General features: G+C 38.8%; 1 protein-coding gene across 1 annotated transcript in view; it reads right to left on the reverse strand.

Annotated features, from left to right (window-relative positions):
- The window catches only part of LOC150081624 (calcium uniporter protein, mitochondrial-like), a 150,776-nt gene that overhangs the window by 30,228 nt on the left and 99,630 nt on the right, over nucleotides 1-20,918 (reverse strand).

Here is a 20,918-nt window from a genome sequence, read left to right on the forward strand (position 1 = left end):
CTAGGATGCTGAATTTCTTTGCAAGGACACTCGCACATGTTACATCGTTCATGTTTGCAATGAGATGTCTTAAAACACGTTTTCTGTAGTGAAGTTTAAAATTTTTTATTATCCCTTGATCCAAGGGCTGACATTCTGCAGATGTGGTTGGTGGCAGAAAAATGATTTGAATGTTGGACAATTCTATGTGCGGGTGAGATGCAGCATCATTATCCATGAAAAGAATAATTTTTCTGTTTTGATGAATCATGTTTTGGTTAAAGTGACTTATCCATTCGCTCATGATATCTCGTGTCATCCACGCTTTTTTATTAGACTTCCAGTCAACATTCAAAAGATTCAACTTTATGCCCTTGAAACAACGAGGATTTTGTGGTTTTCCTATAACAAGAGGTTGTTCAAAGTCTCCCAGCATATTTGTACACAATAGTACAGTCAAGCGTTCGTTAGAAATTTTTCCGCCCTGGCACTTTTCGTTTTTTAGACTCGTGTTTTCAGAAAGAACTTTAAAAAACAACCCTGTTTCGTCACAGTTGTAAATATCCTTAGCTTCAAAATCACGACATAAATCTTCCAATTTGACGGTCCACTCTGTTACAACCCAAGTATCAACAGATCCACCTTCACCACTTACGGTTTTCCAAGAAATTTTATGCCGAGTTTTGAACTTGTCTAGCCATCCCGCAGAAGCTTTGAACTCATTTACTCCCATAGATTTCGCAACCTTCAAAGCCTTTTCCCTAATAATAGGCCCATTAATGGGAATTTTTTTAGCACGTTCGTGACAAAACCACTCATACGTAACATTGTCAATTTGAAGTCCAACAGTTTTCGGGAATGATTTTTGAACCTGATCATTTCCGTGTTGCCAAAATTGTTTGAGCAGTTCATTTTTTTTTCTTTAGGATGTCACTTACCTGCGTCTTCCCGATTTTGAATTTTGCAGCGAGAGTGCGAACACTATTTTTTTGCCGATCATACGCATTGAGTTCAACTTTATCTTTTAAAGTTAAATGGTTACGAGAAGACATTGTGCACTTCACACGACACTGAACAAAACTGAAAACTGAAACTCAAAAGACGAAAGGCCGACAAAATTCCGCCCCCCCCTGCACACACCGAATTCATCAGAAGTTTTACACGTGCCTTAAAATTCTTGAAAAAGGGTTTAGAACCGCGACATAAACCTTGATAAAATTCAGAGAATCGGAAATAGAAAATAAACACACGATTGAGGCAATACGTGGAAGAAAAGTTCCTAGAAAAAGGGCCGTGAGCTCTCCCGCAGTCAGTTATGGGGAGATCAAATTAAGTGCTAATCTAAACGAAACAGTCCAGATTGCCTGTCCGCGTCCGTTACAGAGAATGTCCGCTAGACAGAAGCTGCAAACATGTTAAAACCAATGGAGGTGAGTTGGGGAATTTGAAAATGTCCGTTAACGAGAGATGTCCGTTAGAAGTTTCACTGTATATATTAGTCAATTTTATTTAATGGTATCTATCTATCTATAGGGAATTAGGTGTGTAAGGACCAAACTAACAAGTTAGTAAAAGCTTTAGCCTGGAAGGCCTATTTTAGGCCTTCCCTATTATAGGCCTTCTAGGCTAAAGCTAGTTTACTTTTACTAACTTGTTGGTTTGGTCCTTATACATCTAATTCCCTACAGATAGATATTAAATAAAATTGACTAATATAATTTCATGCACATATAATGCCTAATTTCACTATGTGCAATAGCATTAACTTTGCACACCTGACAGGTACCTAGTACTGTAAACTTTACCAAATATCACTTTTATAGTCTTCAGTAAAAACATAATATATATATATATATATATATATATATATATATAAATTGTAGAAATCATTTTTTGCAAGTTTCACATTTTGAGAATATATATTTGAATACATGTGGTGAAGATTATGAAAGATCATGGATATGTTACTTGTTTCTCTTACATACACACACACCATTAAAAGTGAGAAAACAGAAACAAGTACCTTTGTTGTAAGAATTAATAAAGGCAGATATCCCCCCCCAAAAAAAGCACTGATAAAATAAAAAAATTAATAATTAATGTAGTGCTGCCATAATACTAAATGAATTATCATTCAAGTGAGAAAGAGCATATCTATAAAAGTATTTAAATGCAGAGAGGGGGTAATTGGCTTGTGGTTAAGTAGCAGCAATCTGTATGTGGATTAGAAAGGGGAAGGTGTGCAGTTCTTACATGAAAACAGGGAACAATACATGCATGAGAGTCAATTCAGTATGGTAAAAATTACCCTTTAATTTGTGTGATGATATTGCACTTATAGAGATGAGCACTAGTTAAATATACATTTCTAAGCTAGGAAGAGATTTATATATTACATTATGTGATTGACATGCATCCTGTAATAGTTTGTGAGAAAGGGGCATATTTATTTGCATTATGATCGATTATGCCATATGAAAATAATTGTTGCAGATTAATCATTAAAATTCTGAATTGTTTTCGACCTACCTCAATACACTCAAACTTTTATTTTGGATATTCTGGAAGTGAAAAACTGAAAAATTATTTACTTGGAATTATAAATGTAAAGCACTTGTCAGGTGGTACACAGTTATTTACTTTTTTTTTTTTCTTGTTATGCTTAATGTGTCAGCATTAAGTGTGTGTCAACGATGTGCCAATTTCAAAATACATGTGTGCACAGATGTATTTTGAAACTGACACATCAGTTGACATACTGTAGGATGGAGGCATCTGCTAGAAAATAGTTCCTCTTAGTATATCTGCATGCCATAGTCCCAGATTAATGTATCAACTGTGTTGTATTACCCTGAGTGTGATACAACTGTGTTGTATCACACTCAGGGTAATGGAAAAGGCCTGGGGGGGTCCTTGAGATTGTCACAGATATTCTCTCAGATATGCCAGACAAGCTGTTCTTGCTACCTGGGAGTCTAAAACGCTGATGGAACTGATATTCGGGTGACACTCAAGTCAAGTGGACCCAATTTCGGCGAAGTCCGGACGGTTTATGACAACCAAATCCTCTGCTTGCACCTTCACGATGGTGGGACTGTTAGTAATCCTGGGTATAACCTTCATGCACAAGTACATGGTGGGTGACCACCCAGGTGTGAACCAACGTAAGCAGGGGTCGAGGTGTGGCGCCCACACCACATGGAGGAACGCCACCCCTCTATGTTACCAGGCAGTACAAGACTCATCAACCGGTGAAATACCACCATTTTGCTTATTGGAGGCTTGAAGTGGTGGAACCCATGTTTAGTCTCTAGAGCTAAGTTCCGGCCAACCCTTCCCTATCTCTTCCATCATGCAGTATGATTGATGATTTTTGAGGTTATGATGAATGTCGTGGAAAGATCCAATATTCCTTACATTGAGGGTACAGCTCTAAAACGGTGTTCGCAGGCCGGCCGCTAGATAGTACACCGGACCAAACCTATTGGTAACTCTCTAGGAGGCTTCTGGATCAGCTAGTATATAATCTTGCTACCTCTACTCTGCCAGATAGTGACTGGAGGGAGTCCGAGTAGTGTGTATGCGGGGAGCATTGTCGAGGCCACGTTAGGTCAAGGATCTAGGTATATTCTTACCACATGTATGCCATATCCAAAAATTTCATTACTTCATACAGCATGTCCCACCCACTTTTTCTTACTATTGAATACACCATGAATTGTCAAAATAATAGAGCAAGCTTATCTGCAAAAAGATCTAAACCTCCCAAGGACTTCCTAATTCATTTCACAAATATACATGGTCTCAATTCCAATCTCAACGATGTCCATTTCCACTTGCAGTCTTCCATACCCCATGTACTTTTTCTGACTGAATCTCAGTTATCAGTTGATTCAACTACTGCTCATCTCAGATGTCCAAATTATTTGCTGTATGATTCCTTTCGCCTCAAAGGTGGTACTTGTGCATATGTCCGTTCTGATATTCCCTGTCAGAGACTTGGCAATTTGGAATCTCCTCTCTTTGATCTTCTCTGGCTTAAAATCTCTCTACCTCATTGTGTAAAATTCTTCTGTTGTCTCTACCGTTCTCCCAACTCCACTAATCACTTGGAGCTCTTTGACTTCCTCTCTTTGCAACTTGACTTTCTCCAGTCCAGCTTTCCTAACAGTGAGGTAATTTTCCTTGGTGATTTTAATGTTCACAACTCCAGCTGGCTTCCGTTTTCTAGTCACACCGACCCAGCAGGTCGAGATGCTGAGGCTTTTGCAATTACTAATGACCTAGCACAGATTGTTCATTTACCTACAAGAATACCGGACAATCCTAATCATACAGCCAATACGTTTGATCTTTTTCTCACAAACAACCCTTCTAAGTACAAGGTTGAAGTGAGAGGTCCTTTAGGCACTTCAGATCACAACTTGGTGATTGTCTCTTCTCCAATGGAACCTTTATCTCATGGCTATTCCCAACCTCGTATTGTTTGGCATTACAAGATATGCCAAACAATATGAGGGATGACCTCGTATTGTTTGGAATATCTTGTAATATGCAAAATGGAATGACCTGCGAGACTTCTTTTCTTCTTTTCCTTCGTCTGATTACTGTTTCAAAACTTCTGATGTCAACATTTGCTCAGATCGTGTCAGTGAAATTATTCTTGCAGGAATGGAATCCTTTATCCCACACTCCACTTTAAAATCTCGTCCTTTATCTAAACCTTGGTTTTCCAATAAATGTGCTAAGGCTGTCCAAGAGAAGAATGTTGCATATCGTAATTGGCTTGTTTCTAATTCTTCAGTTTCATTTTCTGCCTACACCAAAGCTCTCAACAATTTCAAAGCAGTTATTAATCAGTCCAAACTAGATTTTGAACAGGCTAAAAGTAGAAAACTTGCTTCTTGCCCTAATGGTAGCGGAGCATTCTGGTCTCTTGCCAAAGCTATTGGCCACAACTTTTGCCCATCTCTGCTCCCACCTCAGTCCAAACCAGATGGTTCTGTTGTCACTTCAGCCGAGGATAAAGCTGACCTGCTAGCATCCCATTTTTCTTCAAGCTCATGTATTAATGATCTTGGTAAAACACCTCCCACCATTCCTAACACGCTCCATTCCATGCCTCCTGTGGTCTTCCGTCAAAAGGATATCAGAAAGATTTTGATGAATCTCCAAGTCCTGATGGTATTTCTCCACTTGTTCTCAAAACCTGTGCTCCTGAACTTACTCCTATTCTTTGCCGCCTTTTTTCACTTTCTTATTCCAAAGGTGTTGTTCCTTCTGCTTGGAAATTTGCTCATATCCAGCCAGTTCCTAAAAAGGGTGACAAATCCCTCCATTCCAATTATCGTCCCATTGCAATTACTTCTACTCTTTCTAAAGTAATGGAGAAATCAATTAACCGCCAACTCTTAAACTACCTAGAAACCTTCCATCTGATCAACGATCGCCAGAATGGATTCCGCCAGTGTCGATCCACTGGTGATATTCTGGCTTATGTTATGCATTTATGGACTAATTCAATGGAAAGGTTCGGTGAAACACAAGTAGTTGCTCTTGACATCTCAAAGGCTTTTGATCGTGTTTGGCATATAGGTCTTCTAAACAAGCTTCCATCTTATGGTTTGCCAACTGTTTTTAGTAATTGGTTATCCAGTTTTCTCTCTGATCACTCACTGAGGGTGATGGTAGATGGCTCTCTGTCTTCTAACTTCTCCACTAATGCCGGTGTCCCCCAAGGTTCAGTTCTCTCCCCCACTCTTTTCCTCTTGAATATCAATGACCTTCTTCCATTGACTGGAAATCCTATCCATAGTTTTGCTGATGATAGCACATTGCATTCAACTTTCCATTTTGAGAAACCTTGTCCAGCTCAATCAGCTTCAAGTTCTCGAAAATCTGCTGCCAATTCCTTAAATGCCGATCTTCAGGTAATTCTCCAGTGGGGCAAAGACAACTTTGTTGATTTCAACCCTTCTAAAACTCAATCTTGTCTTATATCTCGCAAAAAGGATTCTTCTGCTCCTATGCTTATCTTTAGTGACACTCCGATTTCTATGCAAAATGATATATCTCTTTTGGGGATTACCCTGACTTCAAATCTCTCTTGGCACAAGCACATTACAAATATTGCTTCCTCTGCATCTAAAAAACTTGGTTTTCTCTTTCGCTGTCGGCGTTACTTTTCTTCCAAACAGGTGCTCACTCTGTATAAATCGCAAATCCGCCCTGCCATGGAACACTGTTCCCACATCTGGGGTGGTGCTCCCAAAACCTCTCTCAGGCTTCTTGATTCCATTTAGAAGAGGGCAGTTAGGTTAATTAATGATTCATCTCTAACAGAGTCTCTCCACTCGCTTTCTCATAGACGCACTGTTTCTGCTGCATGCCTCTTCTACAGATACTTCCATGGGCACTGTTCTTCTGAATTGGCTTCTATAATTCCCGCTCTCTCTTTCAAAACAGTCCGAACCCGTGCTGCCACCAGCCAACATCCATTTACTGTCCAACTTCAAACCCACATTTACTGTCCAACTTCAAGATGCCTGGTCAGCATGAAGAGGAAAAGACCAACCCCTCCAGCAATATGAAAGCACGACGAAACAAATGGCCCTCAGTCCCAAGCAGCTTTCACTCTCCCTCTTACGGCAGCGAGAGGATTAGAGTGGAAGCAGAGGGTGCTAAGAATCTCTGGGTATGACCAGGCTGCCATGCACGGAAACTGAACTTGGCCTGTTATAACGTAAGAACCCTCATCGGTGAAGACAGGATATTAGAGCTGGAAAAGGAATTAGAAAATGTGAATTGGAATATCATCGGTTTGGCTGAAACAAGAAGAAGAAATGAATCACTTATAAGTCTATCAAGTGGAAATCTGCTGTACACCAATGGAAACAGTGAAAGGAGTGAAGGTGGAATTGGGTTTCTGGTCCATAAAGATTTTAAAAACAACATTTTGGAATTCAAAAGTACATCACCAAGAGTGTCAAGACTAATACTAAAGATTTCTAAGAGATACAAGCTAAAGATTATAATGATTTATGCACCAACATCGAGCCATGATGATGAAGAGGTTGAAGAAATGTACACTGAAATTGAGAGTCTTCTAGATGAGCAGAAAACCCACTACACTATTATTATGGGAGACTTCAATGCTAAGGTTGGAAAAAGACAAAACAGCACAGAAAGGGGAACTATAGGAAATTTTGGAATTGGTGAAAGAAATGAAAGAGGCGAAAGACTTGTGGAATTTGCAGAATCTCAAGGACTGTCAGTAATGAACACTTTTTTCAAGAAAAGGGTGAACAGAAAGTGGACATGGAAGAGTCCAAATGGATTAACTACTAATGAAATCGACTTCATCCTCACTAATAGAAGATATATTGTGAATGATGTCACCGTCCTAAATAAGGTAAATGTTGGAAGTGATCACAGAATGGTAAGATGTACACTTGATATAGATGTAGGAAAGGAAAGGAAAAAACTGACTCGAGTAAATAATACAAAGGTCTTTGAGATAACAGAAGAGGAGAAAAAGCAGTATGTACTGGAACTTAAGAACAAGTATGAGCTTCTGCAGACTGCTGAGGACCAAGATATCGATGAGGAATATTACAACTTTTTGAAAGTGATAAAGCCCAAGAAACCTATAGGGAAAAAGAAATCCAAAGAAGAAAAAAATTAGTCAAGAAACACTTGTCATGATGAACCGAAGACGACAGAAAAACACTGACAGGGAGAAAATTGAGTATACTGAGTTATGCAAAGCCATTAGAAAGAGACTCAGAGAGGACATAAGAAGATTTAACACAAGAAAAGTAGAACAAGCATTAAGGGAAAACAAAGGATTTAAATCAGCAGCCATGAGCAGTAATACAGAAAGACAAATGATACTGAAACTGAAGAATAGCGATGGTGTACTTATAAACAGCAGAGAAGGCATAATTCAAATAGCAGAAGACTACTATAGAGAATTATACAAGGAGCAGGGGAATGATGCCAGCAGTGGGGAAGATGGATTGCAAAGTAGCAACACATACGACATACCCAATATTCTTCCTGATGAGGTAGAACATGCATTGAAGAAAATGAAGAATCAGAAAGCCCCGGGGGAAGATGAAGTTACTGTAGAGTTGTTAAAATTGGGAGGAAGAGACATAACACAAAAACTGGCAAGGCTCTTCACAAAGTGCATTAGAAAAGGTGTGACGCCTAAGCAGTGGAATAATGCAATCATAGTTTTGCTGCATAAGAAAGGAGATAAATCAGAAATTGGAAATTATAGACCAATTAGCTTGTTATCCCACATCTACAAGTTGTTCACAAGGGTCACTACTAACAGATTAGAAAGAATACTGGATGAGAATCAACCGAAAGAGCAAGCTGGCTTTAGGACAGGATTCGCAACTATGGATCACCTTCATGTAATATCACAGCTAATGGAGAAAGCAAATGAATATAAAACACCATTATGCCTGGCATCTGTGGATTATGAAAAGGCATTTGACTCCATACAGCATAAGGCAATGTTTCGGGCACTGGAAAGACAAGGCATTGATACCCCATATATTATGATTTTGAAGAAAATATACGAGAGTGCTACCTCCTTTATTAGACTAGACAAAGACAGTAGGAAATTTAAAATTGAGAAAGGAGTTCGACAAGGGGAGACAATATTATTATTATTTATTATTATTACTACTAGCCATATAGTGCAAGGAAGCCTGAGGCTTATGCTGCACCAGCCAAAAAAAAAAAAATTCCCAAGTTACCCTGAGTGAGAGAGAGAGAGAGAGAGAGAGAGAGAGAGAGAGAGAAGTAGAAGGGAATCACCAAGAAAGAGAAGAATGATGATATCCAGCTCAGGACCCTGGGTGTGCCAAGCCCATACTCACTAGATGTGAGCCCCTGGGGGTATCTCCTAAGCTGTTTACTGCTGCCCTTGAGGAAGCTTTCAGAAGATTAGACTGGTCGCAGAAAGGAGTCAATGTGAACGGAGAGTACCTAAACCATTTGCGATTTGCAGATGACATTGTGGTCATAAGCCATGATCCCAAAGAATTAGAGGAAAATCTTAATCAGTTATGCACAGCTAGTAAGGATTTTGGACTAAAGATGAATATGGCTAAAACAAAAGTAATGATGCCACAGAAAGAGACATAATGATTGAAGGAGCAGTAATTGAAAAGGTGGAGTCATATACTTATCTGGGACAAGTTATTAGCTGTAATAATGATAAATGGCTGGAAGTCAAGAGAAGAATAAATTTTGGATGGATAGCATTCAGGAAATATAGTCACATACTGAAGAGCAATATCCCAGTTTGTCTGAAACGTAAAATAATGGACCAATGTATACTCCCCACCATGACTTATGGAAGTGAAACTTGGGCACTCACCAAAAGAATGGAAGAGAAGCTGAGAACCACACAGCGAAGAATGGAACGAATCATATTGGGAATAAGACTGTTAGATAAGAAGAGAAACACATGGATTAGGCAACAAACTCAAGTAAAGGACATTCTTATCAAAACTAAAGAACTAAAATGGTCTTGGGCAGGACACATAGCTCGAAGACATGATGACAGATGGACTAAGAAAATAACAGAATGGTATCCAAGAGGAGCTAGAAGAAAACCTGGAAGACAAAGGCAGAGATGGATAGATGAAATTCATGAGTTTGTGGGTAGTAAATGAATGTCCAGTGCTCAAAACAGAAGCAACTGGAAAGTTGCTGGAGAGGCCTTCATCCTGCAGTGGATTGAAAATGGCTGATGATGATGATGAAGATGATGATTCAAACCCACAGAACCAACTTTTCATCTTCCTCATTTATTCATTCAACTGCCGTTTTCTGGAACAACCTTCCTTCATACGTATTTCCTGAAAATTACAATCTACAGAAGTTCAAGTCCAATATCAACAAATATCTTCTTTTGTCTTCTCAACCTCCAACCCAAGCACGGTACTAAATACTATAGGTTCTAATACCTCTCGTGTTTGGGGTTCTCATAAAAAAAAAAAAAAAAAAAAAGATATGGAAGTTCTCTGAGCAGTGTAGACAGGCGGTCAGGACAGCTCATGGGGGTTTTGTCAATGATATACAGAAACTTTGCTAGCAGGGATAAGGAGGCGATTCCCACTGTACAAGGCAATGGATAGGCTGAATCTCGGTTACTTCATACAGGTCTCATTTTAGGAAGGATGTAGATCTGCTGGAATGGGTGCAGAGAAGTATAATGAGATTGGCAAAGGGAACAAATGGATGGTCTTACCAAGAAAGTTTTAGTTTTGTAAACTGCAGCATCTGGAGACTAGGCACCTGTGATGTGATGTGACCTGGTTCAGGTATTTATGGCCTAATGGATTTAGCAAACTCAATGATGATGCCAATTTTCCTCTTGCCTAGACTACACACATGGGGGGGACACAAATTCAAACTGAGGAAGGATGTTTGCAGGACAGATGTGTGGAGGTTTGTCTTCAGTCTTCAGGTGGTTGATTGTTGGAACAAACTTTATCTGTTGTTTTGTGGAAATGGGTATGGGAATTTTTTGGCTGATGCTTTATAAGCTTACTTTCTTGCATCATTCACCATTACCAATGCTAATATGTTTTTTGTCCCAATTATATTTATTGTTGTCGACAGAAAAGAGCTTCTTTCTTTGATTATCAGGATTGTCAATATCAGGCAGGGTTGTCAAGGACACTACTGACACTATGCTGCTGCAACAGGATCTGGAAAGGTTGAGCAGATGGGCTGAGAGGTGGCAAATGAAGTTTAACATTGACAAATGTAAAGTACTACACATGGGAAACAGCAACCCCAGAGCAGCATATCAACTCTGTGGTACTACACTGACAGTGGTAGAGAATGAAAGGGATTTGGGGGGTGGTTGTGCAGGCAGATATGAAGTTCTCTGAGCAGTGCAGACGGGCTGCAAGAGTAGCTCATGGAGTATTGTCAATGATATACAGGAATTTTTCCAGCAGTGATAACTAGGTGATTATTCCATTGTATAAGGCAATGGTCAGGCCACACCTAGAGTACTGTATACAGGTCTGGAGGCCTCATTTCAAGAAGGATGTAGAGCTGCTGGAACGAGTACAGAGAAGGGCAACAAGATTAGCGAATGGAACAAAGGGGTGCTCTTACGAAGAAAGGCTTAAGTTTTGCAAATTACAGTGTCTGGAGACTAGGCACCAGCGAGGTGATCTGATAGAGTAAGCATGCTCAATGCTGATGGGATTCTTCCTCTAGCTCAGAAAAATCACCTGAGAGGGCATAAATTCAAATTGAGGAAAGACAGATGTAGGATAGACGTTCGGAAATTTGCCTTTAGCCAGCGGGTGGTTGGTTGGTTGGTGGAACAGACTTCCATCCCTTGTGGTGGAGGTTGATAGCCTAAATAAGTTTAAGGCTCAGCTGGACAGGTATTTTGAACGAACAGAGGGGTGAAGTGGAAGTGTTTTTTTTTTTTTTTTTTGGCTGATGCTGCATAAGCTTGCTTTCTTGCATCAAATGCCTCTACTAATGCTAAGGCCATATTGCTCCGGGGATATGCGGTGGTCATTCCCTGACCTTTCCGCATCCTCCGTATTTGGTGGTCACGGGCTCGAACCCCGGTCTAATCAAAAAGCGTATGCTACGCACTGCTGCTCCTGCCCACCTGGCTACGGAGGCGCCTACTGGATATTATAAATTTGACAGTAAAGTGATATAAATGGCAACAAAAGCAAATATGCTACACCTCGCCTTCAGCTTATAATAAAGTCCAAAACACCACAAGGTTAAAATCACCGATGGGGGTAAATAAATATGTATACAGTTATCCCACTGGGCATACAGGCTGTTATGCTGTAGAAAGGTTATACCAGTCAGTCCTAGTGCAGTGGATAACATTACCATTTTGATTTATCAATAAAAAAAGTGTAATCTTAAAATGTATTAACCTAAAACATCCACATAGGAATTACGGTGAATACCTAATCATCGATTACAAATTTAATACAGGTTGCATAATCACAAACAAACAAACAAATTAACCCATCCCTTAAACATATATAATTATTAACAGCAGACTAACCAACAAAACAGACAATGTGGCACCCCAGTCTCTTATAAAGTGGCTCCCGGGCAAATTGCATGTTCTTTCTCATACCAACCACCAGCTATAGTGTTCGCAGGCTATATACTTTTTATATTTATATACTTTTTATCTATCTATCTATCTATCTATATACTTTTTATATTTACTCTGATGCACACCCGTCGGGCTCTGGATCCAAATCCCAGTTTACAGCTAATTATAATCCAAAAATTTAAAACTAAATTAATAAATTAACAATTAAATTTTATTTCCCTTAATACATTAGGACATCCATAACTAAACATGAGTACTTACTAAGCAAAACTGTTACTGAGACTACAGAAACAGGTATGCATGAGACATTCTTTTAGTATGGCTATCTGTCTTATCAAAGCCCTTAAGGAAGTAGCAGAGAGCCGGCCATGTGAAGGAATGTTACTTTCCTAATTCTTTCTAGCTATTTTCTTAATTTTTCTTGACTTAAATCTTTAATAATTCTCTTTATTTCCTTTCTCCTATAATCTTTTCAAACTTTATATTTATATATATTTTTAACTTGATTTCATGTTAATTGTTAACATAGAACTATAGCAAATCAACAACTGCTATAACAACAATAGCTAGCCAGTTATTTAGACCTTAATTACTGGTAAATTCCTCCCACCCAAAATAATAAAAATATTCACTACCACTCACAAAACAAAAACCAATCAGGACTTTGACACACACACACACACACACACACACACACACACACACACACACACACACACACACACACACACAGTCTCAAAAATATTGGTACAAACGTTTCGGTGAGGTAGATAACATCTAAAGGAATGTGAATCGCATAGGAACCCGTAACTGGAAACGTCAAGGGAAAGTAGTAGCAGAGGCACAAGAAGCAGAAATGACAAGACAGTAATTAGTGGCAAGCATTTATTTGACATAATATTAACAATGGAGTACGAGATGGATGCATTTCATGATGTTACAACAGATGCTCGAAGGTTCCACCATGAGACGCGATGCATGCGAGACACCGACACAGCATGGATTGCCAGTGATATCATTTTGCATTCTTATAATGTCAAACAGCACGCGGTTGGGAAATAGCCAGGAGATAGTCAATCACCAAGTTGTCATCTGAGGTGCCTAAAGGACTACTCACCTCGACCGTGTACTTAGAAGGGTTATTTGTGAGGAAAAAGACCAAGCGTGTTGGCTGTATGGTTAGGGTTGTCTGGTATTTTGGTAGGTTAATGAACAATCTGTATAGGACACGGTCGAACACACCTGGAGTTTCTTTGACACACGCCCAGAAATCCATTTCCATCTCCACAGGCGATTCATACACGATATATTTGAGGGCCCCCCCCACACACAGAAAGAAATCAAGGCTTGATAAATCAGGTGAGTGTGGGGGCAGGCAACGGGTCCACTACGGCCCAAACCATCAATGCTCAAAACGCCTGTTCAAATGGTCACAAACACACTTTCCATAATGGGCAGGCGCCCCGTCATGTGAAACCAAATGTTGCGTCTCACATTTGCTGGAACATCGTCAAGTAAACCTTGTTCAAGAAAGATCCGATATTTAGCGGAGTTCATGTGGGATGGTAACAGGTATGGGCCGACTAAGCAGTCACTGACCATACCTGCCCACACATTTATTGCGAAGCGATGCTGTGCCACATGGGGATGCACACCGTGTGGATCCCTCTGCTAATCCATACACTAGGTGCATGTCTGCCAGCTCACAGTTCGTATATCGATGCATGCTCTTTGTGTGGCGACTACTGCTTGAATGAGTAAACGAGAAATTTTTCCCTCTCGCGAACTGATAAACAGCGCCGTGTACATGATGATGGTGACGTTTCTGGTTATGGGTTCCTATGCGACTCACATTTCTTTAGATGTTACCTACCTCCTCTAAACATTTGTACCAATATTTTTGAGACACCCTGTGTGTGTGTGTATATAACTAAAGTATCCCTATGTAGAGGGCTCTGGTGTGAGTTCTCAGCTCATACTGAAGAGAAATTTGGACAAACACGTACAATAAAGAATGCGCTCACCATTTATTGGAAAAAAAAAAAAAAATTAGTTACAAAATTTGTCACTGTATGGCACGTAACTATCTTAGTTACGATTATGATTGAATAATCGTAAGTTACTGCCACTACACAGCTCTACTGTACTGTATAAAAGCATAGCATTCTCTTCAAAATCATACAGTAGATGTTTGCTTGCACTACAGCAAGGCAATGCCAACAACGTTGCAGGAAAAGGCGCTATTAGTAAATCTGTACTATCAGAACAGCAACAATGTAGCTGTGGCTCTTACAGAATTCCGACGTCAGAAGTGCATAAGGCCCACATGGACCTATGACTGTTTGTGCTGTCCACAAATGACTGCAAAGTTCGAAACAACAGGACATCTTGGTGTTCAATCAGGTAGAGGTCGAAAATGAGTGGACTCCTCTCGTGTTGAAAATGTAGCTGTCGTGCATTTATCAAGTCAATCTCCATGTGATAGCACAAGTGTGCCAGCTATTTCTCGTGAATTGGACATGCCATATTCCACTGTAAGGCTAGTAATGCATCAGGTGTTGTGGCTATCCTTACAAGATACATATGCTACAACAGCTAAAGCATGATAATGCAGATATTTGTTTCACATACGCACTTCAGTTTCTGGTGCAAATGACAGTGGATATCACTTGGCCATGGAACATTCTTTTGAGCGATGCCCACTTCTGCTTCAATGGACAAGTGAATATGCACAACTGTTGCATTTGGGCAAAAGTGACAGTGTGGTGTGGATTTACGGCCACATTCATGATTGGGCCAAATTTTTTTGAACAGGAAACACAGACTGGACAGCGATATTATGAAATGTTGGCAAATTTTACAATACCAGAGCTGAAACAACGTGAGTACCTTCAGCATACCATATTCGTGCAAGATGGTGCGCCACCCCACATCCACCGTTATGTCCAAAGATTGCTAAGGCAACACTTTACAGACGAACAGGTCAGCCATTATTTCCAGACATCTTGGCCACCACGATCACCAGACCTCAACCCCATGTAACTTCTGGTTGTGGGGGTTTTTGAAGAACCAGGCGTATTGGGAAGGATACACCTGTCAAACTCTGGCAGATCTAAAGGACAGCATTAGATGTCATGTGCTGGTTTTCCAGTTGACATGTTACATTCTGCTGTAGAAAATGCTGTTCTTTGAATGGAAACTGTTGTTGACCAAAATGGAGGACACATTCAACAATTGTAGCACTGTTCAAGTGATTTGTAAATGGCAAGTGCATTCTTTATTGTACCTGTTGTCCAAATTTCTCTTCAGTACAAGCCTTAGAACTCTCTCCAGAGCCCTCTACATAGGGATACTTTAATTTTAACAACTCTGTGTGTGTGTGCGTGTGTATATATATATAGTAAAATGTCAATTATTATTATTAGTTATATGGTGCAGGAAAGCCTGATGCTTATGCTGCACCAGCCAAAAAAAAAAATTCCTGAGAGAGAGAAAGAGATAGTCAAAAAAGTAGAAGGGAATCACCAAGAAGACAAGAATGATGATATCCAGCTAAGGACCCTGGGTGTGCCAAGCCCATACTCACCATATGCGAGCCCCTGGGGTGATCCATGGTAATTCGGGGATGCTAGAGCCCGGATAATTGAAAAACCAGTAAATCAAAAGTACATTTTTATTTGTTTAAATAACTTCAAAAACACATAAAAACAAGATATTACGTGTATATAACACAATATTTTATTCTTTTTGATAGAAAGTCTGGGATTTTTGATTTTTTTTTTTTTTTTGTAGCATTATTATTTATTTTATTTTTCTTGCTTCCATAAATTTAAGTAATGCCTCTGCAACTGTTAGGGGTTCATTACAACTTACTTTGCAAGCTAGCTGTAGTTCCTCATAATCGTCCTCGTCAGGTCCTGTTGTAGACACTTTGGATTAAGTTATCGTCAGTCATTTTTTTGCAGCCAGGTCAATTTTTGTCTATATTTAACCACTGATTAACACTTGCCTTGTTAATAAATATTGAAGGTTGTTGTTGTTATTATTTGGTTTTTAGGAGCATTAACAACTAAGGCCATATTGCTCCGGGAATATGCGGTGGTCATTTCATGACCTTTCCGCATCGTCCGTATTTGGTGGTGACGGGCTCGAAGCCCGGTCTAATCAAGAAGCGTGTGCTATGCACTGCTGCTCCTTCCCACCTGGCTACGGAGGCGCCTAAATATTGAAGGACACTGAGACTTAAGGTCTTCGTGACCTTCAATATTCTGAAGTGAGTTTAAAATATATGAGAACCGATTTCTACAGTGTTATTTGAGTCTCTCACTTTCACGTTATTTTTTTTACCAATTACAAAAACTCATCAGGCAATATTTTTTTGAACGATTTTATAATTGTTTTGCTTTTAACTTCACCCATGCAGTAAAAATGTTATGGATAGCATCTTTAATTGTGAGTGACTTCCAAAATAAGAGGATTATTTTCTTCTGTGATAAAGTCCATCATCAAGACTGTGATAAAGTCCATCGTCAAGTTTCTATACAATTGTTTCATGCTCTCAATCACCCCCTGGTCCATAGGTTGTTTGTTATTTAGTTTTTAGGAGCATTAGCAACTAAGGCCATATTTCTATGGGGATATGCAGTGGTCATTCCCTGACCTTTCCACATCCTCCATCTAATAAAGAAGCATGTGCTCCATAGGTTGTACCAGCAGTTTTACGTTGGGTGGGAGATAAATGGAGACAATATTGCCATTTTCTGCAGATAGTTTTTCCAGTGGAAGATGGGATGGAGCATTATCTAATAACAAAATTGCTTTGTGGGGGGAAACCTTTAAGAGACAAATTTTTTAACAAGGAATGAATTTATTTGTCCACCACTTTTATAGTGGCAGTAGAAGTCGATAATGATGTATTGATTAGTTTTTTTTCTCATTATTAAAAACATTGTAGTTCACGAGTGTAATGGCTTTGTGGCTGAAATTTACTTATGGGTACACCCTCCAGGCTGCCTCAGTCTTAGGGTGTTTATCCCCCCCTTCCCGCTGTTTTAACCCGATATATTAAAATGATTTCTATAGATGGTGCGTGTTATCGGTAGAAGTCATTTTCCTATCGAGTTAAAACAGTGGGAAGGGGGGGATAAACACCCTAAGACTGAGGCAGCCTGGAGGGTGTACCCATAAGTAAATTTCAGCCCTCTCATGAACTCCAATAATGTTTTAATGATAAGAAAAAACTAATCAATACATCATTATCAACTTCTACTGCCACTACTGATAACCCACACCATCTGTTTACCGAGAATGCAGGGAGAAGCTGTAGTACCAGGAAATGCCTTTGGCTGCTAAAAGTTTTCCCGAAATTTCCGCTGGTTCTTGTGTTGGCTTTCCTTACCTTAGCCGAAGATTGTTTTATTCTTCCAATATGGTTAATTTTAATTTGTCATCCCCTGAAGCGTTCGTGCAGCATAAAATTGTTATCCTGTCTTTGTTAATTTTATATCTTGGTGCATTACTTTCTTGTACAGACATCAATATGTGATTGGGCATTGCTCACCAATAAAGTCATGTCTCATCTGGTTGTAAATTTGCGAAGAAACAAGACCCTTTCCTTTAATAATCGTAACGAATTCATCACAGAATAAAGTTGCTCCCACATTACCTGCACTGAGCTTTTCACCCTGTATCTCTAACTCTCTTATACCATGTCTGTCTTTAAATTGTTTTAACCAATCAGATGAAAATGTAGGTGTTCAGGCATTTCTAATTTATCAAAAAAATTTTGCCTTGCTTAAAATCATTGGTCAAGATATTGGAGTTCCTTCTGCTCTTTGTTGTAAAAACAACTTTATCATTACACTTTCAAGTTGTTCATTTGTAGCGCCTTTGAGCGATTTTCTTTGTAAAGCACAAGCAAACATGTCTCATTTAGAAACAAATTTATCAATATTGAGCTGGTTTTTAACGATGTTCGTACAGTTTGCTGGCCAATTCCAAATTTGTCTGCAAGCTTTGAAACACTTTCATCTTTTTCTTATCTTTTAATAATTTCCAGGTTTCTTTTCCACTGTTAAATAACTCTTTTTCATTTACCCGACATTTTTAGAGGTTAAAATTCAAGATAAATATTACATACAACACATAGCAAGTACAGGAACAAGCTTTCGCAATGTTTAGTAGACAAATGCTAATAGGTTACATTTGTATGTTATTTTGTGTTAGAAATGCAGCAGGTGTTTCATGACGCTTGATTTTGCATCTGCAGGTGTAAAAATGAGACAACAGTGATTTCCTGCATGTACTTTATGAATCCACTCGCACAGATAAATAATATTCTTTAAATCTTTGTTAAAAATAAAACTATATACATGGTTAATATGACCCTACAGATAATTGAGCCCAGGATAACTGACGCTTTACTGTATTGGTAAAATTAAGATCTAATAATTTTAGAATTATTAGATCTTAATTTAAAATTATCTCTCAATAACGTTATGCAACCACAATGATATCAATTTTCCTTCAATGTTCAAAATTTAAAGTCTAATTCTATCTATACCAGCTGCCTTACTAGACTTGGTATTTTCTATGACTTTTCTACTTCAATAATAAACTATAGCATCCACTTTTCTCCCATTTTAATCTTTTCGTTTTCTTCAGCTATATCATTTATCATAAAGTATTCTTTCATTATTTATAAAATATCCTTCTTAACAAACTGCTCCTATTTTACTAATAGTACAATATTTATGCATTCATTAGAAATACAGTAACAATTTACTTTTCCTACTAATTTTATTAGCATTAGTAGAGGCATACAATGCAAGAAAGCAAGCTTATGCAGCATCAGCCAAAATAAAAAAAAAACAAAACAAAAACCTTCCAATTTCACCCCTCCATTCCTTCCAATGCCTGTCCAGCTCTGCCTTAAATTTATTTAGGCTATGAACTTCCACAACAAAAGATGGAAGTCTGTTCCACCAATCAACTACCCACTGGCTAAAGGCAAATTTCCATACATCTATTCTACAACTGTCTTTCCTCAATGTGAGTTTTTGTAATTAGCATTAGTAGTGGCATACAAGATTATACAGCATCAGCCAAAAAAAAAAAAAAAAACTCCCATTTCACCTATTCATTCCCTCGAATCTGTGCCCCCTCAGGTTCTTAATCTGAGCAAGAGGAAGAATCCCATCAGCATTCAGCCTGCTCAACCCATTCAAGGCTTTATACACCTCAATCAGATCACCTTGCAGGTGCCTACTCTCCAGGCACTACAATTTGCAGAACTGAAGCCTTTCTTGGTAAGAGCACCCCTTTGTTCCCCTCACCAATCTTTTTGCCCTTATTTTTGTACTCTTTCTAGCAACTCTATCTTTCCTAAATTAGGCCTTCAGACCTGTACACAGTACTCTCGGTGTGGCCTGACTATTGCCTTGTATAACAAGATAATCACCTCACTGTCAGCAAAATTCCTATATATCACTGACAAGACTCCATGACCTTCCCTGGCAGCCCCTCTGCACTGCTCAGTGAATTTCATATTTGACTGCACAATTACCCCCCAGGTCTTTCACTTTCCACTTCCATGAGTGTAGTACCACACAGTTGATATGTTTCTCTTCAGTTATTGCTACCCATATGCAATACTTTGCATTTGTCAATGTTAAATTTCAGTTGCCACTTTTTAGCCCATTTGCCCAACTTATCTAAATCCAGTTGGAGTAGCATACTGTCTTTACTGTCACTAACAACCCTGCCAACCTTTGTATCATCTGCAAACTTGGACACTAAACCTGATATACTTTCATCAGTATCATTGGTAAATATACAAAACAACAATAGGCCCAACACTGAACCTTGGGGAACTCCACTATTAACATTTGTCCACAAAGAGCAGTGTCCATTGATTGCCACTCTGTTGTTGGTATTTGGTTTTTAGGAGCATTAGCAACTAAGGCCATATTGCTCAGGGGATATGCGGTGGTCATTCCCTGACCTTTCTGCATCCTCCATATTTGGTGGCTCACAGGCTCGAACCCCAGTCTAATCAAGAAGAGTGTGCTACACACTGCTGCTCCTGCCCACCTGGTTATGGAGGCGCCACTCTGTTGTTTCCCACTCAACCATCCCTTCATCCATTGTAGCAACTTACCCTTAATGCCATACCTATCCAATTTGTACAACAGTCTTCCATATGCAACAGAATCAAAAGCTTTCCTGAAATCCATTATAATGCATAACTGTAATTTTAACTAAAAATCTGAATATTAACTAAGATCAACTGAACTGTTAAATTTTTCAGTATCAGCAACCTCTTCATACACAAATTTAACAAAAATTTATGAAGCAGTGAATGACTAATTAACTATAAAATTTCATTGTATTTTCAAATAATGTCAGAAACTTATGTAATTTTTGTCATTATTGAAAATTTCGGGAAGTGATGATTCCTTTTTACTCCTTCCCTTGTATAGTAAAAAAAAATAGTCAGAACTCAGCTGCAAAATATGGAACAGTTAATAAGTGGATGAGCATACAAATTGAAACATTTCATTCATAACACTATACAAGGCTGATTTCTAGTAATATTTGACTTACTTTTTTTTTTTTTTTTTTTCAACTATATATCTAAGGAAATCTATTTCTAAAAGGAAAACTATATCAAGCCACTAATATGTATCTAAACTACTAGATAAATGAAACCAGTAATTTCAAGTTTATACAAGGTAGGATCAAAGATCTCTACACCTGAATTTGTTAAAAATAACTGATCAAAGTAAGAAAACATTTT

This window comes from Mastigoproctus giganteus, chromosome 8, assembly GCF_048544385.1.
Source record: "Mastigoproctus giganteus isolate SK-2022 chromosome 8, ASM4854438v1, whole genome shotgun sequence".
Taxonomy (NCBI): Eukaryota; Metazoa; Arthropoda; class Arachnida; order Uropygi; family Thelyphonidae; genus Mastigoproctus; species Mastigoproctus giganteus.